General features: G+C 42.0%; 1 long non-coding RNA gene across 1 annotated transcript; it reads right to left on the minus strand.

Annotated features, from left to right (window-relative positions):
- Positions 1-16,973: 16,973 nt before the first annotated feature.
- On the minus strand, positions 16,974-20,839 carry LOC310757477. The gene is made up of 3 exons (XR_014545248.1): positions 20,732-20,839; positions 20,077-20,355; positions 16,974-17,156 (listed from the first exon to the last, which is right to left on the minus strand). It is a non-coding gene; the product is annotated as an uncharacterized lncRNA (long non-coding RNA).
- Positions 20,840-23,354: the final 2,515 nt, after the last annotated feature.

Below are 23,354 nucleotides of genomic sequence, written 5' to 3' on the forward strand. Positions count from 1 at the left end.
CAGAGGCGAAGTTCACTGGGATATATTTGCAAGGAACACTGTGGTAAAATTACAGAGGAACACAAGAAGAGCCCTGCAAGATCAGGCCAAAGGTCTGTCTAGTCCAGCATCCTGTTCTCACAGTGGCCAACAAGATGTCAATAAGCAGGACCTGAGAGCAACACTGCACTTTCCAGTGGTGCTCTACAGGAAGTGACTGAAATACATACTGGCTCTGACAGATGGTTCAAATTCAGTCCAACTTCTTCCCAACACTTGTAGCAGAATCCAAGGCATCATCATCAAAGACACCAGTGACTAATGTGTCATGGCTTCTTGCATCAATTTTAATTTACTTCATCTTTGAATGTAGCGAGAACAATGACCTGCAGCCTTAATCTGGTTCACTCAGGGATCATCAGAAAGGCTTGGTTCATTTTCAGTTGTCAGTTGCATCTTTTAGGCAGACAGTGGCACCAGTTCTGAATGACATATTTCTTGACTTTCTCTATGGGAGATGGAAAAAATCCATTAAGAATTCCAAAATCAATAATAAGCAAATAAATAAAACAGTAAAACCATCATAAAGCACAAAACAGCGCAGAGCTTCCACACCATTTGGAATGACTCCTAAAAAAGGAAAGCCTGTTTGATTCAGCTGTTTTCCAGTAGAAGTTGCTGCATTAATGTTTGTAAAAGCAGGCAATTGTTTGCTTATACTTGAGATGGACAAATCTATCCATTTCAATTTCTCTTATTTTATTCATTTTTTTCAGCCTTATTTTCAGTCCTCCACATTTCTCCATCAATTTGCAATTTTTTTTAAAAAAGCGTCACAAAAATTTCTCACTATTGCAATGCAGATACACACATTTCTGCAAACAATTTCATCTAATATGATGCATTTTTATTTGTTATCTTCACATATATGCTATTTCCTGGCCAATAGGCTGAGAATTCGTGCTTCTGAAAGCACAATTCAGCTGACTTTATGTAAGTATGTTAACCTTCTGCTGGAACCTAAAAGATTATTTCTGTTATAGGGTACCCTAACTCAATAAAATTTCATTACTAACATTGTCTGGTGCATACTAGTGTTCGTCTAAATAGCTGGTTTCAGTCCTTTACAAATCTAGAATCTATCTCCCTGATAGTTTTGGAGGAGCTCTCTGCACAGTTATATACCTAAATCTGGCTAATCCTCATACATGAAGTCTACATAGCAGACCTTAAATTAATACCCTTCAATATACATTTTTGTAAACATGGCTCGGTTGGCGAACTACCTACATCACAAAATTCGGAGAAGTGTCAATGGTGAAGGAAAGCTGTGTTTCAGTTCACATAATGCAAATTAGGAAGATTTGCACTAAAATCCCAAACCACGCCAAATTTCTCCCCAATCTCTAGCTGCGACTGAGTAGCAGAAGCTAGTCTTTTAAAGTTAATGCAAGCAAATGAATTCAGGGATGGAGCTTATTGCGATGCTCTGACCTCTTTGAAAAGCAGCCACGTCTCTTTGAATCTGGCTTCTGGAATGCAAAGCACACTCTCTGCTCCTGTGGCTGCCTGCTGCTGCACCTGGGTGGGCCATGTAAACCCAGCAGCACCTGTGCGAGCCTGTGATGGTGCCAAGTGCTTCAGGAAGTGTCAGACTGGAAGAAAAACCCACTGCCTCTTGCTGCGGATCAATCACAAAGGAAAGGAGGAGGCAGCAGGGACTTTTCAATTCAGCTCTGACTGTATTCTGGCATTGATATTTTCAAGACTGCCAAAGCCCTACATTTTGGAGGGCCCATTGTCTGACACCCCAGCATGCTTTTCATTCCAGAAATGTTTTTCCTCACTCCAGGTACATGGACTAATTTCTTGAAAGCTTGGAATGAAGAAGCAGGCCTTTCATGTAGCAAGAGAACAGCCACCACATTTTAGGTAAATATGGGGAAGGAGAGAAATATGCATCTGATGTCACGGACTGGCTGGACACAGAGGAACGGTGGGAGGCACCAGCTGGGGAACCCCCAAGGGAAGAAGGCTCAGCGCCTGGGGATTGGTGGTGGGAAAAGACTGGGAGGAGGTGTCAGAAGCTGAGAAGGTAACAGGGCTTAGTGAGAAGAGAGAGTCTGTGGCAGAAAGAAGTCCAAAATCAGGGACAGAAGCTGAAGCAGGAGAGGAGGGAGGCCAAGAGGCAGAGATGAGTCTAGCTGGTGAAGAGGCACAGGTGTCTGCTGCTGCTGCTGCTGCGAAAAGCTGCCCTTCCCCCTGGTCTCCCAGAACTAGGAGAGACATGGAGAGAGTGGAGAAAAAATTAGCTTCATGCAGGCACAGTCCCATATTACTGGGGGGGGGGGGACCCTGGAGAGGAGGGGACTTAGGCAGCTTTGGGAGGCAGGGACCTTCAGTGTGACCAACTGCTTCATGGGGGCAAGACCCACCAGAGATGAGTTCCTGTGCTCATTAGGCCTGACACTCCTGGGCAGATCCTGTTTTTGCTAATGAAGAGTTAATTCCAACTTGCTCAGTGTGATTTACTGCTGGTTCACTGCTTTTTCTATCACCAAGAGGCAATTCAGCAGAGAATTTGGAACAGAAAGCAAATGTACGTGGAGATCCATTGTGGCTTTGCACTTGTGATAGGGACTGATTTTATGTGTGAGCTGCTGCTGGTTCCATCTCACCCTGTGCTGCGTAATACATCTTCCAATGGCTCTCTGGGATCTCAGTCTGTGGTCTTTCAGAGTGTATGCTGTAAATGGGGCCTGTGGCTTTCTGTGCAGAGATTATGTGCTATAAACCATGGAGCCATACCCAGCCCCCACTTCCCAAGCCAGACTAAGCCCCATGTGTGAAAATGCCCTGGCAATTTGCTGGCATGCCTGTGTTGCTGTGTTTCTGTAAGTGCATGTTGTCCAATACTCAGGAAGCCTTTCATGGCACACTGACGAGTGATGTGATGGCTTCTTTTAAGCAATGCCTCCTTGTCAGTGAGATGGATTAGGCTCTGGATATTTTTTTCTGTGTTTCAGTGTAATTTTTCTCTTTCTCCATTTCCTCCCAGAGCCTTCACTGGCAGCCATCTAAATAATTCCCCTTCATCCTCAGCATTTATGTTCCTTAAGTATTTGTAGACTAGGTCCCCTCCCCACTCGTTGCATTGCCAAGTGATACATTATTAACTCTTAAATCAATCCTTCTGGCCCACTAATTATGTTGCCTGCTCTTTGCTGATCTCCTCTTCCATTTGTCAATATGTGTCTGCTGGAACTGAACACAGAATTCCAAATGCAGACATGCTGCCTTTGCTCAGTATGTGATGTAATGCTGATCTTAGCTTCATGGGATTTTGCTACCACATCACATTGCCAACTCCTATATCACTTTTGGGTGTCGTGTTGAGATTCCGCCTACAAGTTGACTCAAAACAGGACTTGGGAGTCACATTTCCTTAGCTGCAAGAGTTTGCATTTTTTTTAAACAATATTCTCTTTCAAGAAAAAGAACCCCAGTAATTTCTGTCTTGAGAATACAGATACCTCAAATCGGTCTGAGATTATTCTATCCTAGACCGACTACCAGACAGTTGCCCAGACGGCTGATGAATGAGAGCTCTTGCATCCAAGACTGAACCAAGGCTGATGCTCTCTGCCTTAAATAAAAAAAACTTAAATAAATAAACTTCACATGGTGCAGCAACCCTTGATTTCAGTAGCTATCTTCACCAGCAAACTGCACACCACATACATACACACACAGATTTTGTCATGTTGAATTTGATTGAGAGGTGGGATAAACTGCAAGTCCCAAAATCCTGCTCCTAGATCAGTTCAAGGATAAATTGCAAAATGGGAAAAACTCCGCCATCCCCAGTTTATTTTAAGGGTTTCCCGAGGAATTTGGTTGGCCTTTATGAGAACAGAGTGCTGGACTAGATGGGCCAAAGACTGACTGATCCAGTAGGGCTCTTCTTACATTTTCTTCTAGGATACTTGTTTACATAAGATCCTGCCTACAGAAAAAATAGAATGGATTGAATTCATCACCCTTCAGATATTTAGAGATATATCAACATGATGTAACAGGGAAGTGTGTCAAAATTTTGAAGAGATCTCCCCTTCATTTTAAGCATGAAGGAGAAAAAAAAATTATTTTCAAAGAAGTGCTTAATATTCAGCGCTTCCTTTTGCGTTCCCCCATCCAGGATGCTAGCTGCTAAAAGGCTGTGGATTTTAGGAAATCCATCATATGCCATTCCTTAATGGCAAAATGACCAGACAGCTGAAGATTTTAGTAACTAAAATAAGGCACATTACTGTAATCAGTCGCTTTAAACCTCTCTGGAATATGCGGCAGAAGCCTATTATTTTCATTGCCAAGGAGCTTCTGGAAGGATTATGCTAATTCAAGCTACCTTTTCTCATTTAATATCAAATCTGAAGAGAAGTGTTAAGCTGTAGAGCCGTTGCTCACTGTTCATAGTCAGTTTGTGGAAGAGAGAAATTCCGCAGGAGTGCCAAAGACAACTTTTCAGGTGGATCTGAGACTTGCCACCAGAAGGGGCTATTCAGTTTCACTCCCCCTTTCGCCGCCAAGTTGCTGTTGTTTTTGCTCATTGGAAACATTCTGTTTTTAAAATAACAGCAGGCACAGAATGAAAGAGTTGCAGCTGATGAAGTGACCAAACGCAGTTGCCACACCTGAATTGCAAGTTACAAGTGAAATCGAATCCCCACCCACCTTTTAGAGGAATCACGGACCTTATGAATGTAGCAATAATTGTGTGCTAATTATGTCCTAATGCATGACATAGCCTGTTCGGAGGCAAAATAGGGAAGGGTTGCGGGTCAGTGTTAGAGCTTTTGCATCGCATGTAGAAGGCCACAGGTTTCATTTATGGTATTTTAAAGTAGGGCTGGAAACTGGTCCTCACCTGTACCCTGGAAAGCCGCGGCTAGTTGTTGCAGAGAATACCGAGCTAGAGAGATCAATGGTTTGCCTTGGTATAAGGCAGCTTCTGATATCCCTACTGATGCCTCCATGACATGAGTGTGTGCCCTCAGCAGCAAAACCCTTCAGGCAGGTTCTTGAAGCAGAAGAAACTAAGCCAAATTTCGAAGAATAGATATGCCTGCTTAATTCTGTGCATGCCTTGTTTCGACACAACATCAGTGGGTAGTTGCCAGGGCACAGCAATCACTGATGCCTGCCCTGTTCCCTTTAATGTTGTGCCCCAATGCTCAGATTACTGGGCAAGTGGATCTTGGAGCTCCCACAAAGTGCCAAAACGTTGCTGTTGCTGTTGCTTTGTATTCTGCTGTTTAAAAAAAACCCTCTTGTCACAAAACTGCTCTTTCCCCAAAAAACCATATTAGTGTCAAATGAGTACTTTGCATTTTGCAAAATAGGACAAATAGCAAGTTTGGCAGCCAATTTTAATTGGGAAATGGCCCATCCTCATGGCTGCTATTAATACTCTTAAATATGTGGGAGATTCTGTTCACCCTTCACATCTAGTTTTGTTTTCAGTCAGACGGAGATCAGAAAAGAGCAGCCCTCTCTTTGGTAAACAGGAGCATACATTACATTTATTATTCTACTTCCTACTGTTCCCCCTCGCTCTACTCTATCAGAATTCATCATGAGAGATTTGAAGGCAAAGTGTATAACAGCGGAAAAACATGCCTTCATCTTCTCACAGATGTATCTAAGTATGCTGCGTGTTGCGTTTCCCAAAGAGCACAACTTTGCGGAAGAACCTGCCTAGAATCTACTTAGTATGTTCCTTTACCGGGCCCATATCACACCTGTGCTAATGGATCTGCACTGGCTGCCTGTTAACTATCGAACCAGTTTAAAGATCTTGTTACTGACATACAAAGCCCAGAACCATTCTGGACCATCAGTTATCTGAAAGACCAATTTCCCCTCCATTGCTCAGTAAGGGCATTAAGATGAACAAACGGAACCCAATTTGTTTTGCCACAGCCTACTGCTCAGCATCTTGCAGTGAGGTGGAGGCAAGTTTTTTCACTGGGGTTGTGGAATGCACTCCCCTTATGAAATTCAAGAGGACCCATCGACACTGGCCTTCTGCTGACATTCCCTTGATCCCAAGACAGGCATTCCCTTGATCTTTTGACCCACGCCTCCTGTTATAATTACTGTACTCTTTTAATGGGATTGTTTTATTGCATATTTTATTAATGGATGATTAGATTTTAGTGGGATTGCTTTGTTGTGTGTTTTAATTATGAATGTTTATATTTTAATGCCTATGCCATTGATTTTATACTTCTGAAGGGCGTAGAAGCCTATTTTGTTGTTACGTGGTATGTACAAATCAATTCATCGTCGTCATATACATCTAGCTTAATCTCAGTTGCGATTCAAAAGTTAGTGTAGGTTGCATCCCTTTTGAAGGTGACCAGATGTTTGGCCTCCTTATTTCTTTGCTTGCCTGGTTCTGGCATGGTGCCCCCCGCCCCCCCCCCCGGCTTGCTCTGAGGTTGCATTTTAAACAACTTTGGAGAGGTTTGGGCTCTTTCAGGTAAACCGTAGAAACTTCAGTTTTATTCAGACTTGTGTGCCCACCAGTTTTTCCTTTCCTTTTGCCCTGCATGAGGCAATTCCCAATTATCCTAACGCTTGCATAATTACTGTTTCATGCAGCTTTCCAGGAACAATTTTTGTTTAATGTACTCCTGATAGCACTGAGAGAATTCCTAATGGGCTGGCTGCTCATTTTCTCTTTATTTCACATCGCAAACTTTATTATCAAAATGGGACACTCACTTTATTATGTACATTCAAGGATACACAGAAAGGCATTTTTGGCATCTGACCCAAAATTAGACATTCACTCTCCCTTGATTTCACCAAAATGTTGAGTTGATACATGCTGTAGAAGCTTTCCGAAACTGCTGGGGTTGAGCCAAACATTTGTCTGTATTTTTAACTCCAGCTGTGAAATTGATTCTCCCTATAGCATCTGGATCAGGGTGGATTCCTTGTGTCAGAACCACTTCTCAAAACGGCTGCAGCAAGAAGATGTGTCTTCCCCTCAAATTCCTTCTGCAAATCTTCCTGAACTCCTTTTAACTTGCTTCTCGATTCATGCTGACATGGTGACACAAGCGAGAGCTGGATTTTCCACATCCACCTCAAACTTCGTTTTAGGCAGAATTAGGTGGCAGCTCTTGCACAGTGCAGAAGGAAGCAGTGAATCTGCTCCTGGAAACCTCCTCTGTTGTTGGTTACAAGAGAAACAGACGACTGGTCTAAGATGTAATATCGGGGTTACCAACCTCATACACACTAGCATGGCTTGCATCCTGGTGTCTGTATGCAAAGCTCGAATGTCCACAGAGAGGATGCTTTCATGCCTACAGATGTCTGTGTGATCATTTCTTTCCCTACAGATGTTGATGGACATCAGGGGCGGAGCTAGTCAGCATGGGCCCACTCAGATATTAGTTCAATCTGTTAGTGTTTCTTACAAATGGGGCTTTTGTGTCTCACTGTCATCCTGGCAAATACAGGATGTGGTGCATTAATCAGCTCCATTAACAGTGTTTGCCAGTGAATAACTTGTTTGACTACCAGCCAGGTTTAAATGGTGCATCAACCATACTTTCCCACCTGAACCATTGGAATGTGAATTGCTTTTCTAGTACAAATTATTTTTCTAAGAGAACATCCTTTTCATACTGCACACTCACTTGCAATTCTCCCAAAAGCATAACGGAGTTTTTGGGTTTTTTAAAAAATTAAGTCGGCTCTAGATAGTCAAAAGTTTGGGACTTTTCTAAAGCCTGTATTTATATCCTGAGTTATTTGGATGTGCGCTAATTTAACTTGCAACCTGCCCTAAGGGACGCTATGCACATAAATAAGAAAATGCTACTTCAGAAACTTGCTATGAATTAAAAATGAAGAAACTGAATATCTAAATCAAATTGACCAGAACCAGCTACGTTTTCAGCAAGCTGTGGATGTGACAAGGTGCAGCTGAAGATACTTTCCTGCCAATCAAGGTCAGCACCATCAACTCCAAGTGCATCTCATACTCATGGTTCCCAACCCAATGTTGGAACTCATGCAGCCTTGAAAGATGAATGCAGTCAGAAGCATCATACATAGGAAGGTCAGAGCACCTCTCTGGGGCCAAGGCCTACATTACCGCAGTAGAAAGCCATGAGGGGCTGTATTCTAGTAGTGGGCAGGGCCTGAGTCAAAAGGGGTTGAGCCAGATCCTCACGCAATCACACAAAGACAACTACACAGATACTAAAGCTGTTTCTTGTGGAAATAGGGGCACCTACGGCATTTAATTCTCTGTAACTCCACACAAGTGAAACCTTCTATGCTGTAAATACCCCCCCACCAAATCCTGTATCAGGCCTCACTGTGCAAATGGCTAAAAAAACACCTTAGTAATTCCAACAGCAAAATACAAATAAGATCAATGCAAAACTGGACTACAGACTTTCTTGCAGCTATTCAGTGCCTCCGATTTCAAAATGTGAGGTTGTGTGCATCCAGTTGCAAAATGAATTCACACGTCTTCTTTTGCATATTTGCAAGGGACACAAGCCTACCTCTCTGCTGAGACATTTCCCCCTCTGCTTTGATGTTCTTGAAGCAGATCTTCTTACAGGGGAATAAACTGAAAATTGCACAGTGGGCACAACATCAAAGGCCTTTTCACTCTCAGTTGCTCCCAGCTCAGCAGCTGATGGATGGGAGAAGACCCTGAAGACCAATCAGGCCGAAGACCATATCCAGCCTACAGGTTGGGGGCTTCTCCTGGAATGTATCACCCGCTTATACTGTATGTGCATTTTCTAATTCAACGGTAGCTGGTGCTAGGAAGCCCACATCTCATTAGGCTGTAAAACTTATGTCAAATTTTTAAAATAAGTATAACATATTCATTCCAAAGACAATAAGTAAATAAAGCAGATTCGGCTGTTTTCCAAGCCTTGCCTATCTCCTCATTAGTTTAATTTCTTATGCTGCTCCTCTGCCCTTCTTCTTGTTAGTGTAACATTATGCAAATATTACTTAACTTCAATGAAACACCTAATTAGCTGAACAGGTTGGATGTTTGCCAAGTAGTTCTGATAAGCAAAGTCGTTTTGTTTTGGCTATTATTTTCTGTTTGGTCCCACTGTATTCTGTTTGGCAGATTTCCCTTTGAGGTGCTCTATTATTACTTTAGCTCTATCAAATAACATTTCTTGCTGACAGAAAGTGTGGACTCTCCTCTAAACAGGATGAGTTAAGACAGGGGTGTGGGAACTTTTTTCTGTGAAAGGCTGCATTCCCTTGTAGGGTAGTCTCTTGGAAGGCCCATCTCAGTGGGCTTGTCTGAAACAAGTAGCAAGTTAGGGCCACCCCATCCATTTTCTCTCTCTCTCCTTTTCTGCCATTCCTTCTTTCTCTCCCACTCTCTAATCTCACTCACTTTTTATGCCATTTACTCTCCTTCTGCCACCCCTTCTCTCTCCCACTTTGCCACACCAAATCTCCCTCTCCCCCCACCATCTCACTCCTTCTCCCTTGCTCTCTGACACCCACTTTTCTGTCTCTTTTTTCTCTCCCTCCAAGTGGGTTGCCAGGGGAAGGGACAGGTAGTTTTTGTCAGAATTCTGAATTGATAGCTTAAAGAGGGCTCCCTCCACCCTCCCTACTTCCTCAAATCCACCTGTTTCTGCTCTCCCTTCTACATGAAATTGGACCAAGGTCCCCATGCAGCATTTGGATTACGGGCTGCCCACTCCTGAGTTGTTGTGGTTTTTTTTAAAAAAATAATAATATACTTAACAACATGTTTAATAACATTTTCCTTGTGTGCAAATGGATGACTTCATAAAACTTTCTTTAAAAACTCTTACAGAATATGCAAAGGCAATTTTTTTGCAAATGCAAACTCTACGGTAATATATTATTACACTGAATATTTGCTTACATGGTTGTTGACCTGAATCAGCTTTCCTTCTCCAATCTGAGCAGTTCATCAGTCTGAAGGTTATTGGAATGTAAATGTCTTAACACTCTGAAATGTACCAAATAGTGGGTAATTTTAAAGCCAATTATAGTGGGAGTATCAGAAGGTTTTTAAACTGCCAAAACCAAAAACCCAGTGTTAGAAGTTTTAATGATGAGGACAAGGTTCTTTTAATTAAGGTTCATCTCGATAGTACAGGGTGTTCCCATTTGAGCAGTCCCACAGAGAGCATCTTATACTAGAATTCAAACAATCTGGTTTTCATTGAAAACTGTCAAACAGCATCTCAGGATAAGGGGATTGATCTGTGGGGTAAAGGTAGGCATGCAATATGCTTGTTCCCCTTGTGAAATTCTCTCAAACATCTTCTTAGAAAAGCTTGGCACCTTCCCTCCACCCGTCTGAAAAAAATCTGTTGACACAAGTCCCATTTAGGCATTTTTCTTTCCTGTATTGAAAGGGCATCTCTTTTTTGTCCTTCACTCATCGTATTTATAGAGTCCCGAACATATGTACTGAATCTTAGGAAGAACATTAGTTTTTGTCAGGCTTGCAGAACTTTGAAACCACTTCTGGGGAAAAAAGTTGAATCTCTTTGCCTTGGTTTCCCTGAAATAATAGTGTGTGGTGACTGGCCAGCCTATACTCAGTCTATTAATTGTATAAGATCTTTTCAATAGTGAAACAAGCTACCAGCTTTTTTTGGGGGGGGAGAGGGAGAATATTATTTCAGCAGTGAGTTGCAGTAACCCTCCTTAGAAGCTTTCAGAAAACCATTCTGCAGTTAGTGGCTTCAGGTACAAGGCCTCGCACTCATGCCTTATTCAGGGATTCTGTTTTGTAGAAAATGGAAGGCAATTGCCCCTATGTTTTTGGGACACGTGATTATTTCTCTGGGGCAACTAGATAATGCCAAAATCTTCTAAGTAGCAGCTATCTTAGTCCAAATCGCTCGGGCTCTATTTTGTCCTCAAACTTTCTTCTCAGAGGATATGTCTGCACATGGCTTCTTTGGACCACAACTGTAATTGTGTTCTCATTGATCCATCTTTATCACTAGAGGCAGAAGCAGCCTCTGTGGCTCTAATCGCCTTATATCAGCATAGGTTGGTACATCTTCTATCTCAACCTGGGTTGAGATAGTCTGGCATCAGCGATCCTGTTTCAAATGCTGTGGTGCATTGTATGTGGGAGCAGAACTGCCTTTGGAAACCTCAATGGGTCCAGAATATGGCTGAGAGGGTATTAATTGGGAGCTGGTGTTGCAAGCAGTGCTGGCTCTGCAATTAGACAGAGTGAGGCAGTAGCTTCAGGTAGCAGCAAGCAGCAAATAAATAAATAAATAAATAAATAGTTTCCTGCTAGGAAGGGGGCAGAGGTGCTTGTAGGATTTCCTGCCTCAGATGCCTGGCCCTGGGTACTCTTACCTTGAGGCAAGGAGGGAGCATCAGTCCCTATTCTTCCTCAGTAAAATAATAATAATAATAATAATAATAATAATAATAATAATAATAATAATAATATATTATTTATACCCCACCCAACTGACTGAGTTTCCCCAGCCACTCTGGAGCCAGTCCTGGTTACCAACAGGGGTGAACTTGGGTCTTTCAAATTTCAGCAACGTCTTGCGTGAGGCCAAAATTCAGTGCCCCCTGTCTCTCACTTTCTAATCTGCTCAATTGTGGTTCCCTGTGGCACACCCTAGGCTTTGTGCCCAATGCAGCAGAACTTGGTTGTGCTGCCTTAATTTGCCTCTGTTGCAAACATTCTGACATGCTGCAGGTCCAATTCCAAGCCCTATTCCAAGTGCTAGTATTGACTCTTAGGGCCCTTCACAGTTGGGACTGCGACAGAACCTGAAGGATTGCCTCTTCCCACAGGTTACCTATGCCTTGAAGTCATTATTCCCTGCCAAAGGTGCAGGGATGCAATGGCAAGTAAGGCTTTGTTCTCTTACATACTATTGCAGGTAAACATAGCAAGACTACATGGTGTGAAACAAAATAAAAATTGTGCCTTGGTGCCTAGTAAATTGCAGCTCCATTCTGTACCAAAACAACAGACCTCTCTTAATGGTCCCCTTGCCCGAATGCGTAAATGAAGCTACTCATTACTCCCAATCATCCTAAAAATGAACAGGTTTTTTGTACGTTTCTTTAGAACAAAATACCAAATTAGCCCTCAGTGTCCCTGTCACCCCCTCGCGCTTCTCTAAGCCAAAAAAACCCTGATGATTTGTGAAGATTTCTCCAAATATACCAGTCAAAAATATAGTACCCAGATTAGAGTTCTCCACCATTAAAAATAAAAAATGAATGAACAAATGCTTAGCATTGATTGAGGTTGAATTCTGTCAAGACAGAAGTACTGTTTTTGGGGGACAGGAGGCGGGCAGATGTGGAGGACTCCCTAGTCCTGAATGGGGTACTTGTGTCCCTGAAGGACCAGATGCACAGCCTGGGAGTCATTCTGGACTCACAGCTGTCCATGGAGGTGCAGGTCAATTCTGTGTCCAGGGCAGCTGTTTACCAGCTCCATCTGGCACGCAGGCTGAGACCCTATCTGCCTGCGGACTGCCTCGCCAGAGTGGTGCATGCTCTAGTTATCTCTTGCTTGGATTACTGCACAGATAGGTAGCCGTGTTGGTCTGCCATAGTCAAAACAAAAAATTTTTTTTTCTTTCCAGTAGCACCTTAAAGACCAACTAAGTTAGTTCTTGGTATGAGCTTTCGTGTGCATGCACACTTCTTCAGATACACTGAAACAGAAGTTGCCAGATCCTTCTATATAGTGAGAAGGTGGGGAGGGGTATTACTCAGAAGGGTGGTGGGAATGGGTGGTTGGCAGATAGCTGTGATGAGCCTGTTGACGACTCTTAACGACTGCAATAGGTCTTACAGGAAAAAGCAAGGGGTGAGAAGGTGAAAAATGGCTTTGTCATGTATAATGAGATAAGAATCCAATGTCTTTGTTCAGACCAGGTCTCTCCATGGTTTTCAGTTTGGTAATGAGTTGCAATTCAGCAGCTTCTCTTTCCAGTCTATTTCTGAAATTCCTTTGTAGTAATACAGCTACTTTGAGATCTTGTATAGAATGTCCTGGGAGATTGAAGTGTTCTCCTACTGGTTTCTCTGTCTTGTGATTCTTTTTTTTTTTTAAAAAATATTTTTTGGTATTTTCAAGAAACATATATCAAACAAAAACACAAAAATAAACAAATTAAAAACAACAATAAAATCCAAACTTAACAGAAAAATAGAAAAAACACATAAAGTTTCAAATACTTATTTCCCTTAACCTTATTTCTCAGACCTCCTCACACCTCCCCTTCTTGTATTCCAATTTAAATTGTCAATTCAGCAAGTCCTTAACTTATTTCTTCACCCTAACTTAAACGTTTATTCTAACATGTGATTATTTTACTTTGCTTCTTTTTTCCATTTCCTCAATTTATTTTTACCAACCTTTTAATTTAAAAAAAAAAAAGAGAGAGGAAAAAACCAATTTTACCTTATTCAAAATTACACATCAATACTTATACCTCCTTACTTGTTCTTAACCCTTTTTCCTAAAGTCGACCAAAATTTCCCTTCCACGGTTTCCCCAATTTCCGTACAACTAACAAAAAATATAGCAAGAAAAAAGAATAAAAGGCAGATTATACTTATATACCCTTTGGATTCCCAACCTCCACCCACCCTTTTCCCGGTTCCAGTCCCCAGCCAGCCCATCAGTCTTTATGTTCTTTTAGCCTGGAGATCTCACGTCCGAGGCCCTTTTATCTCTCTCAGTTCCTTTCTGCCGGCCTCTTTGATAGTCCTTGATGTTAAACCCCAAGTCTCGGAGAGGCTCCGGCCCGACAAGATCCATGTTACTTCCAGCCCGTCCTCCACACTTAAAAGCGAAGCCTACGGGGTATTCTAGCTCTTGCTTCAAATTTCTTACAAATCCATATGTCCCCGAAGCTCCAACTTTCGCTTTCAACAATTCTGTAATCCTCAGGTCTTCAGATCTCCTCCAAAGGGGATCTCTCCATTTTTCAGACTCCCATTCAGACCGGGCTTTCCACATCCAATTTTTATTATCCTTTTTTGTCGTCATGTCAGGCCTCCTATTACCACTCTCCTTTGACTCGTACAGAATTCCAGCTCCTCCTTCATTTTCTTCAAAAACAACATGTTGTTCCATCGTGTCTACACTTTCAGTTTCATTTATTTGTTCAATAGAATGGGCTCCCTGTTTCAAATCCTTATCAGGCTCAAGACAGTTGTTTACTGTTAAGTGTAGTGCTGAAACCTCTGTAGACAAAGCACTGTACTCATCTTGTAACTTTCCCAAGAGAACAAATGCTCTGTCCAATTCTGCTTGAATTTTACATGCTCCAGCCATTTTTGTAGTGTAATGTCCCTATTACCCCTCTAGGGGGATTTTAGTTCCTTGATATTCCTTTCAGCTCAAAACCAAAAGTCCAGTTATTTTGTATCAGCCCTCCTTATTTTCAACAAATTATACCGAATGAGCCAGCAGAAACAGCAAAAACAATGTTCTCTTTTTCCAGCTGACAGCTAGTTGACTGACAGCTAACTTGACAGCTGTCAAACTCTTCAATACAGCAGGCTTTCTCCTAGGACGTTCCCGGGTCTAGGGGGGGTGTAAAACTTCAGTTTCCCAAAAATTCTTTTAATCCTCCGGTAGATCTTCTTATAATGTTAAAACCGTGAAGTCAAGATCTTTTTTAACAAACACGAAACAGATTCTCTCGACCTTAGCTACTCAGTCCTTTGCTTTAAGTTGTTTACAAAGAGGGGGGGGGGTGGACTTCCTTTTTAGCCCCTTCCCGCTCGTTCCAGATCCAGAATAGAAAATTTTTTTAAAGTTCCAATCTCCGTATTACTCACGGGTTGATGTTTGTAATCCAATCGATCAAAAGAAGAAGTTGGCGCTCTCTGTCAATGGCTTGCGGCTTCACTCCGTAGACGAGGGAGTACTCTCAGCACCACGCCCCACCCTGCCTCCGTTCCGAAGCCTTTAAAAAGGCTCCGTCGCGGATTGGGGGGGCGCAAATGGTGCCCGCCGAGTCTCTGTGTTCACAGGCATCCGCGCCTGTGATTTTAAGGGTCCCCGCTTCGCCGCAGCGGCCAGACCCAGACGCTACGGAGCCGATTCCCTCCGGAGCTCGGAGGGAATCCGCCATTAAACAATGGCGCCAACCCGGAAGTCCCTCTCTGTCTTGTGATTCTTGATGTCCGATTTATGTCCGTTTATTCTTTGGCGTAAGGTTTGGCCTGTTTGTCCAATATAGAGAGCTGAGGGACACTGTTGGCATTTGATGGCATATACAATATTAGACGATGAGCAATTAAATAGTCCCGAGATGGTATGTGTGATGTTGTTGGGGCCAGTAATGGTGTTGTCCGGGTGTATGTGGCAGCAAAGTTGGCATCTGGGTTTATTGCAGGCATGGAGAAACCTGGTCTGAACAAAGACATTGGATTCTTATCTCATTATACATGACAAAGCCATTTTTCACCTTCTCACCCCTTGCTTTTTCCTGTAAGACCTATTGCAGTCGTTAAGAGTCGTCAACAGGCTCATCACAGCTATCTGCCAACCACCCATTCCCACCACCCTTCTGAGTAATACCCCTCCCCACCTTCTCACTATATAGAAGGATCTGGCAACTTCTGTTTCAGTGTATCTGAAGAAGTGTGCATGCACACGAAAGCTCATACCAAGAACTAACTTAGTTGGTCTTTAAGGTGCTACTGGAAAGAAAAAAAATTTTTTTGTTTGGATTACTGCAATCACTCTATGTGGGGCTACCTTTGAAGGTGACCAGGAAACTACAACTAATCCAGAATGTGGCAGCTAGACTGGTGACTGGGAGTGGCTGCCGAGACCACATAACACTGGTCTTGAAAGATCTACATTGGCTCCCAGTACGTTGCCAAGCACAATTCAAAGTGTTGGTGCTGACCTTTAAAGCCCTAAATGGCCTCGGTCCAGTATACCTGAAGCTGCATCTCCACCCCCATCGTTCTGCCCAGACACTGAGGTCTAGTGCCGAGGGCCTTCTGGTGGTTCCCTCACTGCGAGAAGCCAAGTTACAGGGAACCAGGCAGAGGGCCTTCTCGGTAGTGGCACCCACCCTGTGGAATGCCCTCCCACCAGATGTCAAAGAGAAGAACAACTACCAGACTTTTAGAAGACATCTGAAGGCAGCCCTCTTTAGGGAAGCTTTTAATGCTTAACAGACCACTGTATTTTAATATTTTGTTGAAAGCCGCCCAGAGTGGCTGATTACTACTACTACTAGTAGTAGTAGTAGAATTAAAATATATACACGTAAAAGATCACCTATAGATTGTTACAATAAAAACATCACAGCACCAGCCCTTTCCTTAAAAAAACCCCATTCAGTTCCCCAAAGTCTGTTGATACAAGACAGTCTTCACCTGGTAGCGAAAGGACAAGGAGGAAGACAGTCTCACTTCTCTAGGAGGGGAGTTCCAAAGGCTGAGAGCAGCCACCGAGAAGGCCCTTTCCTGTGTCCCCACCAAGCATGCCTGCGATGGTGATGGGGCTGAGAGATATTAGAGCCCGGACAGGTTTGTATGAGGGAAAATGGCCTTTCAGATATTCTTGAGCTACTACTCTGACTGACAATGACACTCCAGGGTATGAGGCGGAACTATTCCTCATCACAAACTACCGCACCCTTTTGTGGAAAGGAGATGGCAGGAATTGAATCTGGGACCCTCCGCACCTGATTAAAATGTTCTACCTCCATACCATTGCTGGTGTGAGGAAATTGACTTTTGAATTACACACCAGGTGTGTGCGCCTGGGTGTATTTCAACTGATATGTTTCATGACAAAAATATTTAGGAAAGGCTGAAGCTCAACTTGCTGAGTGTTTTCCTACATCTAATCAATAACCTTTTTAACAGAATCAAATTTTGAGAAAGAAAACAACAAATTGCTCTCATGTTCACCGTTTAACAATTTCGTATCCTTTGGTAAAATAAACTGGAAGTTTATCAAAGAAGCATTTGCTTGTGGACCAGTTCTGCCTGGAATAATTTCTGTAGTCTTTGGCTGATGCGATAATGGGAACTTTTCTTTTTCCTTTTTCTTTTGGCAAGGCTTTTGATCCAGATTTTTATGCCTGAAAGCAGAAAGGTGAATTTAATTGACACTTTCCTGATGCTCAGGTTTGCCTCATTCGTGCCGCCTGCACATGAATTTTCAATTCAATTTCCAGCCTCTAATGGGAGCAGCCACAAATTCAAATACCTCGTTGAAGTGGCACAAAATGAATTACGCAGATAACAATATTTCATCAAGCTCAAAACTAGTCTGTGTTACGTCCCAAGCAGTAAAGTAGTATAAATGAATTGCTAAGTCACAGAAATATTGATGACTTATATCTCATCTTTGTCAAAAGCAGAATGATGACTGTGGGCGGCGGGGGGCGGGGGGAGAGGAACAAGCCTATTTCACCTTGAAATGGTTTTTTCATTGTGAAGATTAGAAAATAGAGATATCATAGTCCAGTACATATAGATTTGCACCCTGATCTGACAACATGAATGCAAACATATAAAGGCTATACTGTATAAAATAGCACTGATCAGATAATTGTCAAGAGCACCACCCAGATATTGGGGGATGAGAGACTAGGAGGTGACTTTATTTCCTCTCTCCCTCCACCACAAACACTTCATTGCATTAGCATCAATATTATGGTTAAGGACGAGGGAAAATGCCTATTTTCAGTCCATGTCACTTTCACATGTTTTTACCCATAAATCCATTTTGTTCCATTTCTGTATTAACTTGGAATTTTGTTTAGAAATTACAAAATATCTGTTTAAATAAACCTTTGAATGCACCTTTTTGATGTGATTATTGTGGTACCTTTGATCTATGGAGAAATTTACCTCAGCATTCAAAGAAGTGCAAAATCCTGTGAATGGCTACATTCAAATCTGCACATTAGTCCGAGAGGTAAACATCAAGTAATATCAATGTACAAATGTACAAATTCTTCAAACATCCCTCATTCTGGTTAGCCTATATGCTGAGGACATGGTTTTTTGTCACAATCCAACCAGGACTACACTCCTAGAATTCTTCTTCCACTCCCTAATGTCCCGGACAGAGCTATCCTATTCACGTCTACTCAGAAGTCAGTTTCATTGAATGATCATTGCTCCAGCTACATCCTTCCATTTTTCTGAAGGGCACTCGGGTTAGCCTGTTTCAACAGAACCAACAGAGTTATCTTAATGACAGTCTTATTTTGTCATATGCAACGGTTAAATGTGTTGCCCATATTTTTAAGATGTCATAGATTTCTTTCTTTCATCCATCCATCCCTGTTCTGAAGAGATACTTACCATGTTTCTGTTAAATCAACACAACCTATTTTCATTTGTAAGAAGATAAATGCAAGAGGCTATGGTAAGCAAAGCTGTATCAAGCTTGTGTGCTCATTTGAATATGCTAAACAGATTTTTCCCCCCTTGCACAAATGTGAGATTAATCACACTTTCTATTATGTTTGGGCCCTGTGCTAGATCCCACAGAGAAAGTGACTAGAGGTTGGACCAAGGAGAGCTCCAAGCATGCAACTTGCTCCAACAAGTGTAGACTTAGAGTAAGGATTTTAATCCTCTGCAGATGACCTCCTGCAGGTTCCACCAGAGGCAGACTTTGGTGTGAGCCCAAAATTCAACGCTCCCACCTCTCACCTTCCATTTTGTTAAATCCCCTACATCATTATGGTCACATGTGGTAGGGAGGTAAACAGTGCTTTTTCCTAAGAAAAAAATTTAGGGGTACTGTCATTTTCCTACTCATATTGAAGTACTGCCCCTCAATGAGGCCAAACTAAACACAAAATGTTTAGGGGTATGCATACCCCTGCATTCCCCCAGAAAAAAGCCACTGGACGTAAATATGTTTTTTAAAAAAGATTTTGGGCAAAGAGTGTTTAAGGAGATAACAAAATTCACTGGGTTAAAGCTAACCAAAAGTCCAGAGGTAGCATTATTATCAATTTACGATGGGGTGGAAGGTTTGCAGGCTATGAAGGACTTGCTCACAAATTTATTGACAGCTGCACGAATTATTATAGCTAGGAAGTGGAAGGGGCAAGCAAAATATAAAATGGAAGAATGGTATAAGGAGGTGTGGGATATAGCTATTAATGATAAATTAACATGTGCCATTAAGGTAAAATGGGGAATATGCAGGATAAATGATTTTGAGGTGATGTGTAAGGTTTTTGTAGAATTTGTACTGTCAAAACGGAAAGGGGTCAAACCATCGCAAGAGGTGTTGAAATTTTGGGAGGTTGAATAGTTACAATGGAATGGACTCAGTGGTGGGGTGCACATTTTTCTAATTATTATTTATTTGTGATTATCACTTTGTCAAAATAAAAGTAAAAATTAAAAAAGAAAATAATAATAATAAATCCACCACATCACAGTTGCGACATCCTGCAGTGTCCCCCTAGGCTTGGTGCCCAGCATGGTGGAATCAGCTGTGCTGCCCTAAATCTGCCTCTGGCTCTATCCCCTTGTAGAGAACACCAGGTTCTTAAAGGGTCAACCCACTGGCTTGAAGATATAGTAGCCTTCCTCCTGGTGTGCTCTCTGCTCTGTAGGACTGGTGATGTGTGGTAGGAGCCATCTGGATCTTCAGGCTCAGGAGACTGCCCATGAGGGCCAGGTGGTCTGGAAGTTTTCTCTGAAGACTCGTGTCCATCAGCCTCAGGTGGAAGAGCCTCCCTGTCTGGTGCCCCTGCAGTTTCTGGCTCTGTGTCCAGATCACTTCTGGCTTCAGGGATCATGGACACCTTCAGAGTTTGAATTCACTTGCCGCCCCCCTCACACATTTCACTTTTGCTTCTGAAATTTAAGGCAATAATGCAATACTTTTATTTATTTCTCCCCACCCTCTAAATCCAACAGAATCCATAATAGAACTCTTGGAGGGGGTAAATCTGAATTATTATTTTTTGAAGCGAATTTGTGTTAGGAGAATGGCTATGAAATTTCTGAATAAATCTGTTTCACCTTTAATGCATGTATCCCACTTCCCCCAGAATTTCATTTCCGAACTGTTCCTACGCTGAACATCCAATCTTCTGTTTAAACTCTCTCAAGCTCAAAAAAGCAGCTTAGGGATTCATTTTGAGAGTTTTGCAAAGGCAGTGGGGTTCTCTTCTAGTGCATGCGTTGTATTTCCTTCTGAGAAGGCCTCGCACCAAATCTTGCAACAACAAAGTCCCCATTTTGTGCAAAACACTTTCCTGCAGCATATTGGAAAATTGTAGTTTCTGTGCGTGATTATCCCTGGAACACAAAAAAAGAAAAAAGGAGCAGAGTGAAAAGAAAATTGCAGAAGGTTCCAAAAAAGGAGACAACTATTAAAAGCTAGAAACTCTCCTTTCGCGTTTGCCTTTTGTTTGCTCCCTGTGATTTCTGATGGTCACTATAGCAACGAGAACAGAGGAAATGAAGAACCGGAGAACATACACTTCAGTATGACGAGTCCAATTTGCAGCCAGCTGAGCTATGTAACAAAAATCTATGTCATACCTAATGAGAATCTATACCGCAAGCAACTGATCAACTTGAGCTTGTGGCCACATACCTTTGTGTGGCACCCATTGTTTCCCCCCCTCCTCATTAATGACAATAGAAAGGGCAGTAGCCTTATCACTCCTACCAGGTCCCAGTCATAGAAATCATTGATACTATTCACCCTATACATTCAAGGGTTATTTTTCTTCTTCTTCACCAACTCTGCGAGGTTTTCTGACACTTTTTAGGCATCACAATGATCACTACGCATGAAGCAAACATCATAGACAAGCTTCTGTCCACACACCATGGTTTTGTCACCAATTTACCTCTGGATTTCCTGTTTTCATGTCATACTTCACCAATAGCGAGGGTGAGGCCTCATCCCTATGCTGCTTCAGGAAGTTGCTGAAGACTTTATTTTTTTAAAAAAAATTAGGGACTGTTTTTTGTTCCTTTTGTGCTGGTGGAATTTGTTAAACTGGTTGATTATGGTTGATTTATTAAATTGAGTATATATTGGTTTGGTTTTTTTTTTTAAAAAATGGAGCATTTATTTATTTATTAAATTTATATATCCTCCTCTTCCTCTCAAAGCAGCCCAGGGATGTAAACATCAAAATTTTAAAACAATGCCATTTAAAGATAAAATCAAAACATATTTTAAACAATCCCTAGCTCCGGGGGGGGGGGGAGATGTAAAGGTACTGCAGATGTGTTTTCTCAAGACTAGAAATCCCATTGAGGGACAGGGCTGTACGACAACTTGTTTGTGGAAGTGGTAGCAGAGAGCTTGATTAAATCCTCTACACACCAGATGATGAAGACAATCTAATTTCCAGATTGGGAAACAAGCACATAACAGTCCCTTGTGTAACAATTGTGGCATTTTTTTCCTTCCAACTTTGTCCTCTTTGTATTGTTTTAAAATTCATCATCTGTTATTGTTTTCATCTCTAGAAAGCCTGCTGACGGGGTGATTTGTAGAGGTGTAACTTAAATGTATCTCTTGCTAGATCTCATAGCTCAGATTTCACCAGATTTGCACATGGAAAACCTTTAAAATTGTTTTTAAACAGTTTTTAAGCTCTTTTTGTTATATACAGTGGTACCTCGGGTTACAGACGCTTCAGGTTACATACGCTTCAGGTTACAGACTCAGCTAACCCAGAAATAATACCTCGGGTTAAGAACTTTGCTTCAGGATGAGAACAGAAATCGTGTGGCGGCAGCGGGAGGCCCCATTAGCTAAAGTGGCACCTCAGGTTAAGAAGAGTTTCAGGTTAAAAACGGACCTCCAGAATGAATTAAGTTCTTAACCTGAGGTACCACTGTATTGTACATAGCTTTGGGGCATATATGGAAAGTGATTAATAAACAACAGCAACAACAATTCTTAATCAGGGTTTCTGAGCTTATGCAGAAAGCTAAGGTAACATCTATAATAATAATAATAATAATAATAATAATAATAATAATAATTTTTATTTATATCCCGCCCTCCCCAGTCGAAGCCGGGCTCAGGGCGGCTAACAACAATCAAATAATCAAACAGTCAAATAAACCAACATTCTAAAAATATTTCATTATAAAAATTAATTAAAATCAAGTTGATGGCAACCATTAAGCAAAACTCTGTGCAGGTTGCCAGAGGAGGGAGTCAGGCTGCGCCCTGACCAAAGGCCTGGTGGAACAACTCTGTCTTGCAGGCCCTGCGGAAAGATGTCAGGTCCCGCAGGGCCCTAGTCTCTTGTGACAGAGCGTTCCACCAGATTGGAGCCGCAGCCGAGAAGGCCCTGGCTCTAGTTGAGGCCAGCCTAACCTCTCTGAGGCCTGGGACCTTCAGGATGTTTTTATTTGCAGACCGTAGGTTTCTTTGTGGGGCATACAATTCCATGTGGCAGCCCTTAAATCTTGATAAATTTGGGGGCACTTCTTAGTGCCTAACTGGCCTTTACTGGCTTTTCTATTTGTGCTTTTTTGAGGCCCTTTGTGCCTGGCTATCATTTTTGTTTCATTCTAACTGCCCTCTAGTTTGTGAGTAAAATTAATTCAATACTTGCTTCACTCCGTGTTGTCAGATGGGATGGATTTAACTCCATTCCATTGTTTGGAATTGTAAAAAAAAAAAGGGGGGGGGATCTGGAAATGATTTCTCTATCAGATGATAGCCTTCTTGGTTTGTTTTTTTTAAAATCAACATTAATTGCACGCATCTGATTTATGTTTAACTCTTGAGTTCTGTTCATTGGCACAGATGTAGAAGTCTAGGAAGACTCACTGTATGCTCACATGCTGCAAGGCAAACCATGCAACCTCTAAGGTGAGCAATGACCCTGAAATTGCACTGTCAACTCTTGGGGGCAAGCGGTAAGCAATGCAGCACAACCATATGCAAAGCAGCTCCTCGATGTACATTCAGTGCACATCCTCTCCCTTTCATCAACATGGCAATGTAATGGGGACATGAATAACCAGATGCATGGGCTTTCAGAGAGACTTTTAGATTCCCTCCAGGAGTCACAGAAATTTTACAAAGCCATTATGCCTACAGAAGCAGCTAAGTTGACAAAACATAAACCAGTGGGAGCCCATATAGTCTCTCATTAAAAATTGAGAGACAAAAGCCTTGCCTGCATGAGGAAATATATGCATTCAGATAAACTAGAAGGCATGAATTTAAACTGCATTGCTTAACACAGTTTAAGACCTCCAGAGGACAACTTCACATTCAGAGCAAGTGCTGCGTTTCCTGGCGAAATTCTGAT

This window comes from Podarcis filfolensis, assembly GCF_964270895.1.
Source record: "Podarcis filfolensis genome assembly, chromosome: 2".
NCBI lineage: Eukaryota > Metazoa > Chordata > Lepidosauria > Squamata > Lacertidae > Podarcis > Podarcis filfolensis.